Consider the following 14,714-nt stretch of genomic DNA (forward strand, 5'->3'; position numbering starts at 1 on the left):
CTCTATATTATTTACTCAAATCCTTCTTGAAATGTAGGCAAAATATCTTGACCGACTTGTGACAGCTTTATAACCTGGATCATAGTGAGATATAATTATCTTATTTTTATATCTCTACAAATGATGGTAAGCTTTATGGAGTCAGATACTGTATTGTACTATTTTTTTTTTTGGACCTCCAATGTTGAACACCCTGCAGGAACCAAGTACTAACTCAATCACCATTTGTTGAGTGCATGCATGTTTAGTAGTGACAAACACCTACATGTTTTTCTATCTATGTTAGCAAGCAGTACCATTGAATGTCATTTCACTCATTCTAAATGATCGATTCTGCCACCCAAGCAGAAACACAATGAGCTGATGCAGATGAACTTAAGAAGCTTTTGAAGACCTCTCTGCCATGGAATGTTGCCTCGTAGAACTCAATACCACACTGTCAGATATGAATTATTCATTAACACTTCACTTCTGCATCATTATATCTTTTATTCTGCTGTATCTGCACAGATAGGGTTGATTCACACATCACACCTTACAACATTTATAATCAAAAAGACTGGAAACATTTTTGCAGAGAAGAAAAACCTGTAAGAATACACTTAGGATAACCATACTGGTAATTGGTTCTTCAGTGTCCAACTATGCAAGAGGAATGCTGGAAGAAAGAAAAGTGTGTGCTTTTTCTCAAAATATTCATTGTTTAAGAAGTAGTTCCAAAATAGAAACTCTTATTTTCAAAAGGCCTAAGGAATATATATCAATTTGTGAAATCTTACACCTCATGCTCCAAAATAGGGTATTTTGCTGGCAATGATCGAAAAGCACTGGTTTAGAAAATCTACACATACAGTCATTCCAACCATGGAAATGTATGAATTAAGAACACTGCTCTGAATTAATTATCGCTGTGTATGTATGTGTTTTATTTATCTTTTCCCATGGGAAATAAACCATAACTGTTGCCATTAGACTCATAAATACACACACACACACACACACACACACACACACACACACTCACTCACTCACAATGCAAAAGGAAGAAATTCAAATGAGAAACATTCTAGATTTTAAAAAAATGTAGACCTATTCTACCTCTTATTTTAATTTTATTTTTATACAAATAAATGACTTTAATAAAGAACTACTATTCTTCAATGTTCTATTTCAATACTCTATCCTTCAATACAACAACTATACTGAATGCTCTCTATACATATTGTCAGGTACTGGGAATAGAGTGAACAAGATACAGTGTTTGCTCCATGAAGCCTAGAGTCTTCTTGATTACAACCTGCACTTAACCTAATATTTCTCCTTATAATTTATTTTATAGAGTTCTAGAAAGTGCTACAATCTTTCACATAATAATTGCAAAGTAAATACATATTGAATGAATAAAGGACAATTAATGTAGAAAAATTAACGCTGTAAAAATAATGTTCATAAAATTCAGATATTATATTTGTAAATAGTTACATGAACATGATTCTTAATATTATTGTGTGATGTGTCCATGATCATAGGCCAGTAAGAATAAAATGGAGGAATTCAAGGAGGTGAAATAATATATCAGAGGTACAAAGATATAATGAATTTGAAGGTAAATCACAAAAAATATATATATGTTCAGTTAAGAGGGGATATGTTATAACACAAGCAGAAAAGCAAGCTTCCACAGGTCTGTCTATATGGGCATTTTTTTTAAATTCATAAATGCTTATGACAAAAATCTACTTCTTTAAAAATATAATATTCTACACCCATTATTTATTACAAAAGATAAATATATTAGATATTCAAGTGGTTATAGATTTCACTGAAACACAATATTTGTTAGAGGCAAATGTTTTGTGTTTAACCTATGTAAATGAGTGAGACAGAGACAGAAATGCTTGACTGACCTACCTGGTGCTGCCTGATGCTCTGGCTCCTCTGCTTCTCCAGCTTTGCCTTCCACCATCCCAGCCATTCAGCCCCACTGGCCTTTTTTCAGTCCCATGAACACTTTTGGCCTCCATCCACTAGAGGGCCGTTGCAAATGCTATTCCCCCTTGTAGAAACGTTCTTTCTACCCTCCCGCTTTCCTCCTTCAACTGGGTACCTCCCAGTCATCCTTCAGAACTCATGTCAAACACTATTTCTGCTGGAGGCCATTCCTTAACTGCCATGATTAAGAAAAATCTTCATTATGCACTCTTGAAATACTGTAAACTTTTCTACAGTAGTGTGGCAGCCCTAATTTTACATGCATATAACAATCATATATAAAATCAATTTTATGTATAATTTTACATACTAACAGAGATCTCTTCCACTATACAGGGTTTGCAGATCTGTCACATAGTAGATTCTTAATATACGTTTATTGAATAAATCAATGAATGGGAAAAGGGAAGTGTTACATTTTGAGGACCAAATATTTTTGCAGTTTTAATATTTTTTAGAAGAATGATTTGATAATATTTACTACCCTAGGTTGGGCACCTATATCAATTCTTAAGTCTAACTAGGTATTTAGAAGGAAATTTATATTTTTGGAAGCTATTAACAGAAATTTATATTTTTGGAAGCTAGAAGTATACATATATTATGATGGTCATTGAAATAATGAGAGAGATTACTCTTATGCGGCACAATTTGTTATTTCTAGTGATGTGTAATGAAAACAGCACTCGGAAGAATTGTGGTAGACCTGCTTTCTTTATCACCACCATCTCCCATCCCCAGGAATTGTGTTCTTCACTCTTTGGTTAATTCCTGTGTTTACTTAGCTCTTCACCTTATACTTGATCTTGTAAGAGTACTTAAGAAGGTGAGCTTGGGACTGCGACGGACCTGGGTTTGAATGATGGCTCTACCAGTATATTCTATCCGATAAGGTCTATCGTTCTCAGCTTCCTAATATATAAAATAGGAATAAAAAATCGATTTCATGATTTCTGTGAATGTTTAATGAGGTAATGTATGTGAATTGCTTATCACGTTTCTAGTCAGGATTCAATAAATAGTAGTGAGGGTTTTTCTTTAATAGTATTATTCTTATACTTGTCTTCATTTCTGTTCCTCTGTCTGATTGCAGGTTTGGCCTTTTTGATTTCCACACTCAGTCTCCCTGTGGACAGATTCTTTGCTCTTCCGATCACAAATATGCTAGGTAACGTGCTATGTGTGCTGGCATGCTCTGTTTAGGTTTCTTTTGGTCCTCACTTAACTCGATATAATTTTTTTCTTCCTTTCCCTCATATTTAGCTCATTCTACTGTTCCTGTATTCTGTATTTGTAAGCCGCCTACAGACCTTTCTGAAATAGGGTGGGTACTTACCCAAACTACTAACCTACAGAACCCAGAAGCTTCTGCCTGTGTTGATCTGCTCATTTAGTACACTTGCTGGTTGCTGTGGTCCCCTATCCTGGACAAGTGATGTCTTTTTGTTTTTGTTTTCAGAGAGGTGGCCCCAGGAAGGCTGGATGGAGGCAAAATCATGATATCCCAGGTCTTATTTCTCCATCTTTCTTTTTTTTTTCTGTTCCCACATGTTTTCAACACTACTCTGAGATTATCTGTCAGATCCAAGCATCTAATTCATCAAAACCTCGTTGAGAACACAATTATATTTCAAGAGTTCTCTAGAGCCTCTGAATCCCATAATCAGACAACTGGATGAGGATAATGCACACATTCCAGCAATTGATCATTTGATGAAGACATTCTGGGGTGTAAAACTGCCAGTGCAGAGAGAAATTTTGGGATTCAGGGCCTCTCAGGATCTTCGAAACTACATTTAATATCTGATAAATATATTTGGTCCTGGGCGCCAAACATAGGTAATATTCCTAAGCCGTAGCAGTGATAATAGGCCATTAGCCCTTAATAAATCATATTCAGAAATAAATTAAGGTGGCGAAATGATTATTTCTTCTCTCTTTTTACTTCTTAACTTGTTCTTTTGTCACCATTTCTACAAAGCTCATTCTGAGCTAGTGATTATCTGGTGACTCGGGTGCCATTGGGTTACATAACACTGATTCGGTAACCTGTTCCTCAACAACAGACGTATTTCCCTCTAACCGTGTGAGTGTTTGTCCCTGGCCCACTTCATGGCGCAGGCACACTTGGTGAAAGAGAACTGTGGGAGAGTCTGTTCCTGTTGAAAGCAATAGCATGTCGCACCCCTCACGACCCTAGTGGGCTGCTGCACACTGTTCTATTACCATAGACATTTATTTCAGGCAGTCAACACGCTGTCCTTTGTAGAGCAGAGTGTATAATTTCTTAGAAATAAAAAGTAGGAAGCAGAAATCAACCAGCAGGAAATTGAATGGAAGCACTGGAAAAGTTAAGAGAAAATTGTATTATTTCTTGGTTCTTAGTACAAAAAAAAAAAAAAAAAAAGATTAGAACTAGCATTCTTTTGGGGCCAAGATGGAAAAGGATAGCTAAATTAAAGTACTAAGTCATATTATCAATCTCTAGAAATGATTTTGACACACGGAAACAGACATGTGTCCCTGGTTTATTTGCAGATGTTAATTTTAGGTCATTTCTATGCAGTATAGCTCCTTTTTTTCCTAGCCAATTTAATCTGCTTTATGAAAAGTTCCACTATGTATAGTGGAACAATGATAATAATTGTAGTAAGATACATATTAAATAATAAAGTCTCTGCTAGATTCAGATTAAAAGCAAAATCTTCTCTGATTTGCCATGATTGCATGTATCATGTTTATAAACATAAAAATTTGATAAGTATATGTAAATAGCTAAATAATGCATATACATGTCTACATCTGTATAGAAATCTTTATACACATGCTAGCATGCACTCAGAAATCTCACGAAATGTGCCGTCAGACAAATGTTATTCTGTCCCCCTAGTTGTGCCTCTATACCTTTTTCCTATGTTAAAATAGTATTTTATTGATAATGCAGGAGACATGAAGTTTAACTGTCTTTTGAAGTTCACCTGGGGCAGAAAGATCATTGGGAGAACGTGAGAGGTAGGGGAAGAGAAAATGACCTTCATGTATTTCACAGAGCCTAGGAAATTTTACTTTCAAAACTTCCCATAGTTTTAGTGATAAAGTCCACACTCCGAGCTTAGATATAAGTTTCTTCAAGTCCAGCACCTGCTTTCTCTCAAGCCACTTTGGCAAATGAGACCCCTTTGCTGTAAGCACATGCCAAAACCTACAATCTTCAAAACCTGAGTGCTATTTCATACTGTTCCCATGTTTTTACTCATGGGATACCCTTTCTTCATTTTTTTGATAGCTAACCTGGAACTGTAATTCATAATTAATCTTCTGATTTTAATATCCCACGTGTGCACATCCATTATTATTTTTTTTTCTGATCTCTTTTTCCCTTACTAAAAGGAGAGTTCCTAGAGTTTAAGGGCTTGGTTGGCAATGACCTAAGTCTTTCTGTACCTGACCCAGGCCTGGCACATAGAAAAGGCTCGATGAATGTTTGTGGAGTGGAGGAATAAATGAGTGAATGATGTGTAACTTCTGATCTTCCCTCCTGCTAGTCAGTAGAGCTTTTAACAAGATCCAATGCCTGTTGAATATATACAATTATATAGATCTCTCTATATACATCTATATCTAGATATAGAGATCTATAGATCTATATAATCTCCAAGAAAGAGTCACTTCTATATACTTATACCTCATTATAAATAAATTAACATGTGATTACATTTAGTTAGAGTCACAGGAGAAAGGACTAAGACAAGGTTAAGATACTTAATGGCTACCACTAAGGTGGGGAGAGCAGCGGCATGGGGAGGTCTGAGAAAATGGAGACAATTTTCCTCAGTATTGCTACTTTTTTTCTGAGTCAGCCTTACTCCTGGACATATAGTTCATATTTAAATCTACATATTTTAGAATCTGTAAAAAATTTTTTTAAAAGATCAGCATGTTTATAATACATCAAACTTAAAAGCAGACACATTGTGGTAATAAGATTTGAAATATCAAAAACTGTGGTTTAGTAAATGGTACAACTGGTCCACATCAGTGATTAGCAGAAGAAAAACACAATAGCCCTATACAATATAGTCTCTGATGCCCTGAGTGTGGAAAAACCCCGCTATTCCATTCTTTACCCCAAGGCACCTCATATTTCTGGACACACTAAAATATACCTTCCAGTATTCTAACTAGGAAGACAAATTTAAAACTTCATCAAGGGAATAGCTTAGATTGCATACCATTAGAATCTGGAAAGAAAGATGGTTCGAAAAGTTAAAAAGTAAAATTTTGTCTGTTTTTAATGATCCCAGTAAAGAAGAAAAGGGGGAACTGCTCAAAGTAACAAGCACCTGTGCAAAAGACTCACTCAAACTCAGCCATTAAGAGCTCATTCTATGCATAATAGGAAGAGAAACCACATCCTCCGAGTTGAGTACAGGATTACAGAGGCCATCGGGGTCCTGGAAGATCGAAGTTCTCACCACTGTAGGATGTGGAAACTGACTTGGACATCTAAGAGGACAGTTTTGTGTTTCAGTGTATGTGGAATATAAAAGCTCTCTGAAGGACACGTTGGTGGTGCAATAAAGATGGATGTGACAGAAAAAAGAGAGATTCCTCAACGGTCATTTTGCTTCTCTTTTATTTGTCTTGGACAAGAAAATCAAAGGTGAAACAGTTAAGTGGGAAGTAAGTAAGTGACAACTGAAATCCAAGACGGGTTCAGAAGTTCTCAGTGGTCCCCTGCTCCCAACACATACATCCCTCTCTGCCGTTTTCAGGGAGTTTCAGCTCTCAGCTTAACTGAGTTAAAGTCCAGGGTACAGCCAGACTTTAGAGACCACATTGCTGCTATGGTCTTAGAGAAATCATGGCAAATAATAGAGATATCAGAAGGCTCACAAAGGGCAAATCACTATCTGGTTTTCAACAAAATGATGTGGATTTTACAAACTGAAACCCTGAGTTTGTTGCTGATTACAGTAAAGATTAAAACTTGATTATTATAGGAATGTCTTATGATCTCTTAAGATAAAATAATTATTAGAAAGATCTACCATGGTTTGCCTGAGTAAAAATCATAATAATAAGGCTTATCATCTTTTTACCAGAAGTCCGAGGCCCACAGATCACAGAAACAGTTGACAGTACTTAGATTGTAGAAAGAAATTTGATACCATTTTACTATGTTTTGAATCAGATAGAGAAAAATGTATTTAGGCAAGTCATTAACAAGTTAAGCCACTGTTCTTGAGAGAACACATTAATGGATCAGCAGCACACTATAGGGAGTTTTCTGACTGTGGTTTGATTCTGTCCGTGAAGTTTCTAAAAATATCTGTAAAACTTGCAGATCACAGAAGATGAAAGATCCTGGGTCCCCCCAAAAATGTGGTAGGCTGTATTGATGGTCTATATCTGAATGTAATTTGAGTGATAATTGTGGGATCCTAATAGTGAATTTGAAAAGCAAGAAGGGAGACAGTGAGGCTTGTTGAAAGCAACATAATCCTTAAGGACTTGAGTGAATAGTAAAGTTAGTATGAATCACCAGTGAGACGTTATGAAGACTAATGCAAAGATCCCAGTCCAGTGTGTGGGAAGAGACAATCCCACTCAGTTTTACTTGCTGAGACCATCTCTGAAATAAAATAATACTCTAAATCCTTCATTCTAAGAAGAATTTCGAATAAATTTTTAGGAAAGGCAACTGGAATAATACTAAGCACCATATCTTATGAGGAATGGTTGATGAAACTGATACTATTTAGTATGAAGAAAACCAACCTCTCTGGTGACAGGGAAGGTTATATTTGGCCTCATTTATGTGAAAGGTTTTTATGTGGAAGAGAACTTAGATTATTCTGTGCACTTCCAAAGGCTCAAATTAAGACGAATTGGTGGAAACTTAAAGATGGCAGATTTGAACATTATCAAGAAGTTCTTCAATGATCAGCAATGCTCAACTATGGACTTGCTTTCCTTGGAAGTGCAGGGTGCACTTCCTGGCTATAAGGAATGGGAATCAAAGAATAGAAATGTATTGTTAGACTTTGTGAGTCAATGTCCTTTATCCGTCTTGAGTTTAAATGCTTTTATGAATTAGATTAAAAAATGTGTTCACCCCTGTTCTATCTCTTACTATAAGTCACAGTTTAAAAAGAGAAAAGGAAAGAAAGAAAATATGCAGTTAGAAGACACACCTCGCTAGCAATGCGAACATGACTTTCAGGAAAGCGGACCGGAAGTCTCAAAGCGTTCAGGAATATTAATATTTTTTTAGCTAGGTCTTTGAAAAGAAATCACCTCTTGCCAGTTTACCTTCTAAAAAGACATGAAAAGCGATAGTTTGAATTTCATATCTATAAATAGGCTTGTCTTTTGTGTATGACTTTTTTCATATTACATCATCTTTAGGAATCTTCTAAGTGGATGGGAGAATAAGGTGCAACCATAGCTATTCAACTGGAATTCCTGAAATTTATTTTCTAAGGAAGTCCCTAGAGTTGACTTGAAGACTCACTACCTAATCTATAAAAACTATCATCTCAAAACTGTCACTCAGAGGATGGTGCAGGTTTTACAAGGGGCTAAAAAGTGATGGGGCAGTGATTTTGTGCGAAATAAATTCAATGATTGTCTTGGCTCCAATAATTTGTTTTGCACTGTGTCTGAACACTTGATGACATTTCCTAGTATTCTCTTGCTGAAATATCAAGATAACTCTCAATATAGAACAAGAAAGCTCTAGGCAAAATCCAAAAGTAAAATGTGCTATAGAAAACAGCTCCCAAACACTGCTACCCTGATAGTCACAATTTTATAAAATACTCACTGCAGCTGGAAAAAAATATAGACAGGAGATTTGGCCTGGCAAATAAATGGGAAGAGAATATGACTTAGCAAGTGACTGATTATCTTGGCTGACTGAACTGAACTTTACATCTGGATGGTTTGGCATTGTTTAGCTATCTAGCAAAAGCATATACAATATTTGGTTTTTCTTATTTTTTGATTTACTTAGTAAATAAGAAAATGATAACTGTGTTTTAATACTTATGTAATTGTATAATACTCATACTACCACAAATTAGACAGTGAGTTATATTTAACTTGATGATGGCAATAATAATTTTCCACTGTCAATTGAAAATCAATATATCTTTATTGAATTTAACGAAGATAAACCACATTAACCAATGGAATGCTTCCAATTTTGTAAAGTGTGCATCAAAATTACATGTGCTTGTCCATTGCTTCTTTATGCTTGTGACATATACTAAAAATTTGGATTCTGTGGCAGACAGATTTTTAATGCTTCATAATTATTTTAATTTCCATCGGAAAATGACTCGCTGCTTCTGAGTTGGGAATATATGTCTGATATCTTCTAAGGAGTGAAGTAACTATTCTTCCAATAGCGATAATAAATGTAACCTGGTCTATTCACTCTTTTGCCCCATCTCCTTTGAAATAGAATAATGACTTCATCTATGGCTATAATAGAGTTAACAGGTCCTCATATGGCCAGGGCCCCACAAAGGGATATAAATCATTCGCAAATTAAGCAAAAGAAGCTGTTGCTGCATATATCTTACTTCTGATGTATCAGGTATCTCTCCATGCCACTCTCTGCCCTACGACTATGTTATCATTATTGCAAAAAGATGTTCAAGATGTATACCTATTTCTACTTCTAGTTTCAACAAACCTCTAGTTTTTATTATGGTTATTTCATTTGGTTAATGAAATCCAGTAAGTTTCAAGTGTAGAATTCAACAGTAAGGCATATATACATTGCATTGTGTGTTCACCGCCTATAGCTAGATTTCTTTCTGTCACCACATATTAACCCCTTTACTTCTAGTTTCAACAGAATTCCTGTGTCTTCTACTGTTTATTTTATGACCTTTTTCTCTTGGAAGCTTTTCCTCCAAAATGCCCATCTTTATTCCTGCTACAAAATGAGCAATATTTAACTCTATGTAAACACGTTTGGCCGATTCTCAGGCTCATCTCTTCCTGCTAATTGTTGCCTGTCTCATGTGATCTTTTTTTTTATTATTACTTCTGGGTAAATTATTGTAGAATGTTCTAAACCTCTAGTCAATCCCTTTTTCCTATGTGCTCTGCCTTAGCAAAGACAACAGTCTGATCTGCCAAAAACATGTAATGCGTTACAGAGCCAATTACATACAAGTAATCCTGATAAATCCACTGTTTCAGATCATGCAGGCCATCATTTGCTTTTCATAGTACATAGTCAAGAGATTATAAATCTTTTGGTTTCTTTTGATAAGCCAGAGAGGACATAACCAGAAACTTAATATAGTTTCTATCCTTATTTCTGTTTATTTTCATGGTGATTTGAAAGTGTGTTGAGAATAAAAAACAAAATATTTGTTGCAAAGTATTTGTGTTCCTTCTTTTTAGGAACATAAAGTGAAGTTACAAATGGTGAAATAAAGCAAAGGGAAGAAAGGATTGCTCTACTAGATAGATATGGGTCAGTATACTTCAAGTTCTGATAGCTTACTAGAAATTTTCAAAAGTTTTTTTCTACATTTTTTAAAATTTTCTATCTATCTTTCTATCTATCTATCTATCTATCTATCTATCTATATTTATTTATTTATTTATTTATTTATTATGGCAACATTTGTTAATGAAATCCAGTAAGTTTCAACAGTAAGGTATATACATATTGCATTGTGTGTTCACAATGGTTAGATTTCTTTCTGCCACATATTTGACCCCTTTTGCCCCATCTACCTCCCCCCTCCTCCTTTCTCTCTGGTAACCACTAGTCTATTGTCCATGTCCATGAGTCTCCGTTTGTCCTGTTTGTTTATTGCTTTTAGGTTTATATCCCAAATATAAGTGATATCATGTGATTTTCAATTTTTTTCTGTCTGTCTTATTTCACTTAGCATGATTATCTCAAGGTCCATCTGTGTTGTCACAAATGGCAGGATTTCATCTCTTCTTATGGCTGAGCAATATTCCGTTGTATATATGTACCACAGCTTCTTTAGCTAATCATCTATCATAGACACTTAAGTTGCTTTCATGTCCTGGCCACTGTGAATAATGCTGCTATTAACATCGGTATGCAAATATCTTTTAGGACATATGTTTTCAAGTCTGTGGAGTAAATACCCAGTAGAGGGATTGCCGGATCATATGGTAGATCAATTCTTAGTTTCTTGAGGAACATCTATACTGTTTTCCATAGTGGCTGTACCAATTTGTAGTCCCACTAGCAGTGTATGAAGGTTCCTTTTTCTCTGCATCCTCTCCAACATTTATTACTTGTCCTGTTGATTACAGCTATTCTAACAGGTATGAGGTGGTAACTCATTGTGGTTTTGATTTGCATTTCCTTAATAGCTAGTGATGCTGAACATCTTTTCATATGTTCATTGGCCATTTGTATGTCCTCTAGGGAGAAGTCTCTGTTCACGTCTTCTGCCCATTTTTTAATTGGATTGTTTGTTTTTGTTGTTATTGAGTCAGATGAGTTCTTTGTATATTTTGGATATTAGGTCTTTATTGAAGGCGTTGCTTGCAAACATATTTTCCCATTCAGATGGTTGTCTCTTTGCCTTGTTGACGGTTTCTTTATCTGTGCAAAAGCTTTTTAGTTTGATGTAGTGTGAGGTCAATTTAACATTGTTAATTTCAGAAGATCTTATATTCAGAACTCAACATAGCAGTACTTAGATTTTAAAATACGTGTATTTTTGATTATGATAGGAGAGTCAGCTCCAATAATCAAAGTTCATTTCTTCATCATTATAAGCAGGAGAATGGCAAAGATTTGCAGTGATATCTCAAAAGTATTGATGGACAAGTCAACATAAACCTTTTATGTCATAATTTTATTAAAAACCTTATCTTTGCAGTGTACTTTACTACCTGGCAGGAATCAATATTTTGGCATTGAGTACAGCAGGAATGCTAATAATTTTTTTTCACTCTCTATAAAGAGCACTCTCCTAGTTTTACTCATAATTTAAGACCTACATAGACATCTTGGGTGACAACTTTCTCTAGAATATTACATTTCATTTAATGACTGATTTTAGAACAACAGTACAGGGGGAAGGCATAGCAAAAGAGATTTAGGAGTGTGTTTCATATTATACGTTTCTGACCCTACATTCCAATTGTTTGTTTACTTCCCTCCTTTTTCATCTGTATCCCTGGCTCTTGAGCCTCCTCAGTCATCAATGGCACATGTAGAGGTGGAGCTCAATAAATACCCATAGAATATAAGAATGAATCATTGAACAGGCTCTGTGGAGTACAGCTCACATTGTCAAAGTATCGCATTTAAAGGATTTATTGGATTGGTACATGAGAGGGGACATCAAAACCCACAAGGAATCCAAGATAATGATTATTGCAGCTCAAAATGGTAGCACACACTCAGAATTTGAATCAGGACCCCTGAACCCAATTCTGCTTGCATTGTAACTTGACCTTCAGAGGACTCTTGTTTTTTTGTTTGTTTCAGTTTTTGATTTTATTTTGTCAAAAAGGTAGATCTGATGTCTTATCTATAGTGAAAATGAAATGGGTGTTTTGAAAAATATGAAATACGTACATATACGAATGCTTACATTACTCTAATTGTGCCGGTATTTTAAAATTTGTTGCAAGTAAAACTTTTTTTTTTTACATGAAAAGCATTAGATATTTTTCTTATGTGTAAGAGATGTGAACCTGATGGTTTAAAGAATTTATTTTAGAAATTCTGGTTCCTGCTGAAATTTTAGAAGACAGCCAGGAAAGCAAAACTTCTATTTCTACAGGAGGGGAAAATCCCAAGAGAAGATAGATGGATTTTAATTTAGCAGGGATAGCCTTACACATTAATTCATTTGCTGGGGTGAGGAAGGGTGACTGAGGGGTGTAATTTGGAACCAGCTCACTTTCCTTCAGTAACAGAGCTCTGCTTTGCAGCTGATTTAAATTTATATGCTCACTCCTTCTAGAGTGATGTTTCTTCCTTTTTGACTAGTTCACTCCCCACAGACAGTCCTAGTTGTAAGGCAGGAAGTTGGTTCTGTCACGTCCAAGTTTTCACTCTGATAGTCTGTGCATTGGGAGTAGAGCTGATACAGGAAACTGTCATTTTCTGACAGGAGAGTGACAATGGGAGCTGTACTCAGACTCTCATTATTCCATTTTGAAAGGCACAGTGTCTCAGGAGAAAACACTCAGTGGTTTATTGGGCTTAATTTGATGTTTGCTCTAATAGATATCTCTGTCATACTATTTTTTTTTCTTTTGCTTGTTTTTATTTTCTATAAATATGAATCTTTAAAAAAAAAAACTCAAGGAATCTAGATCTCTAATTTGTTTTACTTTAGAATGTAATACATTCTTGCATTTCTTGGACTATTTACTCAATGTTACCAAATATCTGACATCATCTAATACCTAGTAGTTGTACAACCTGAAGGTCAAAATTAAACTCACAGCTGGGTCTGCATGCCATGGTCAGGAAACACCTCAGGTCTCAAATTTTGGCTAGTGACTTGGCACATTCTCTTTTTCTTTTTAATTAGTCTATTAAAGTTAGAAGCACTTAAGGAAAAAAAAATGCTAAAGTCTAGCTAAAGGAATTGCTGACATTTAGGTAAATGTATTTTCAAAACAAGTTTCTTACTAAAATAAATCCTCTAGATTAAAGGAAAATGTAATGAAAATCATGAGTGTTAGGATCATTATGAATTAATAACTACAGATTTTCAGCTTCAGACAGTATCTCTTGATACTATACAGAAGTATCACTAACGACACAGTATCTTTTGTTACTAAACAGAAGAAACACTAGTATATTTACAAGTATTCTCACCTCCTTCATTTTGCCACCTGCCCTTTCAGTGAATTATGTCCTTACTTTTACATCATTGAAGTTTATAACATTTCTATGCTGCGTTGTCCAATTACTTTTCACAGGTTGATTAATCTCTTTGCTACTATTAAAATAGTTAATGTTGATAACTAGTATTTTTACTACAATGTTTCAATTTCCTAGATCTTATTTTGATTTACCTATTATTTGGCTGGAGATTCTTGTCAAGCAAATTTCCTGGGGTGAGAAAGGGTGATGAGTTCTTGCCTGCCCTGAATACCTACCTGCCTGTATTTGACAGATGAAGGAAGGAGTAATAATCTTTCACATACTTTCAAAACTTTCAAGACTGCCCACCGTTTTCAGACACAGAATGTCAGTAAGGAGAAGTCAAAGGACTCTCATGTTATTCCTTTTTTATGCTCATGTAAATATTTTCTTTGTCTTTAAAATTAAGTAACTTCACTAGAGTATTTTAAGGTGATTGGCCTGTTCTATTCCGCCTCCCCCCTCTCAGCCTGCCACAGAGGACCTGAGGCACCTGCTTAGAGTAATTGTTATTTTATTTCAGGAATTTTTTTTTCACCTTATATTCTTGAATTTTTTTCTTCCTTCATTTGTCATGCTATCTTTTCCAGAAATACTAAGTAAGCAAAAAAGATCCTGGATATCTTTTTTCTGTCTTTATCTGCCATCATTTTTTTGTGATCATTTAAAAATCCCGTTATTTTCCATTTTGTTTTGTGAGATTTCTCCATCTGGTCTACCAAGTTTCTATGGTTCTCATTTCTGTTAATTCTGTTTTGGTTATTCTGATATGGCTTTTTTTCTCTAAAACATTCATGGACTCTTCCATTCCTTT

The 14,714-nt window shown here is 35.1% G+C and overlaps 1 protein-coding gene across 8 annotated transcripts in view; it reads right to left on the minus strand.

The window, feature by feature from the left end:
- GRIK1 (glutamate ionotropic receptor kainate type subunit 1) overlaps nucleotides 1-14,714 on the minus strand; it is a 336,286-nt gene that overhangs the window by 240,008 nt on the left and 81,564 nt on the right. The gene's annotated exons all lie outside the window — the stretch shown is intronic.

The sequence above is a fragment of the Pteropus medius genome, unplaced genomic scaffold (assembly GCF_902729225.1).
Source record: "Pteropus medius unplaced genomic scaffold, Ma_sr-lr_union100, whole genome shotgun sequence".
Classification (NCBI taxonomy): domain Eukaryota; kingdom Metazoa; phylum Chordata; class Mammalia; order Chiroptera; family Pteropodidae; genus Pteropus; species Pteropus medius.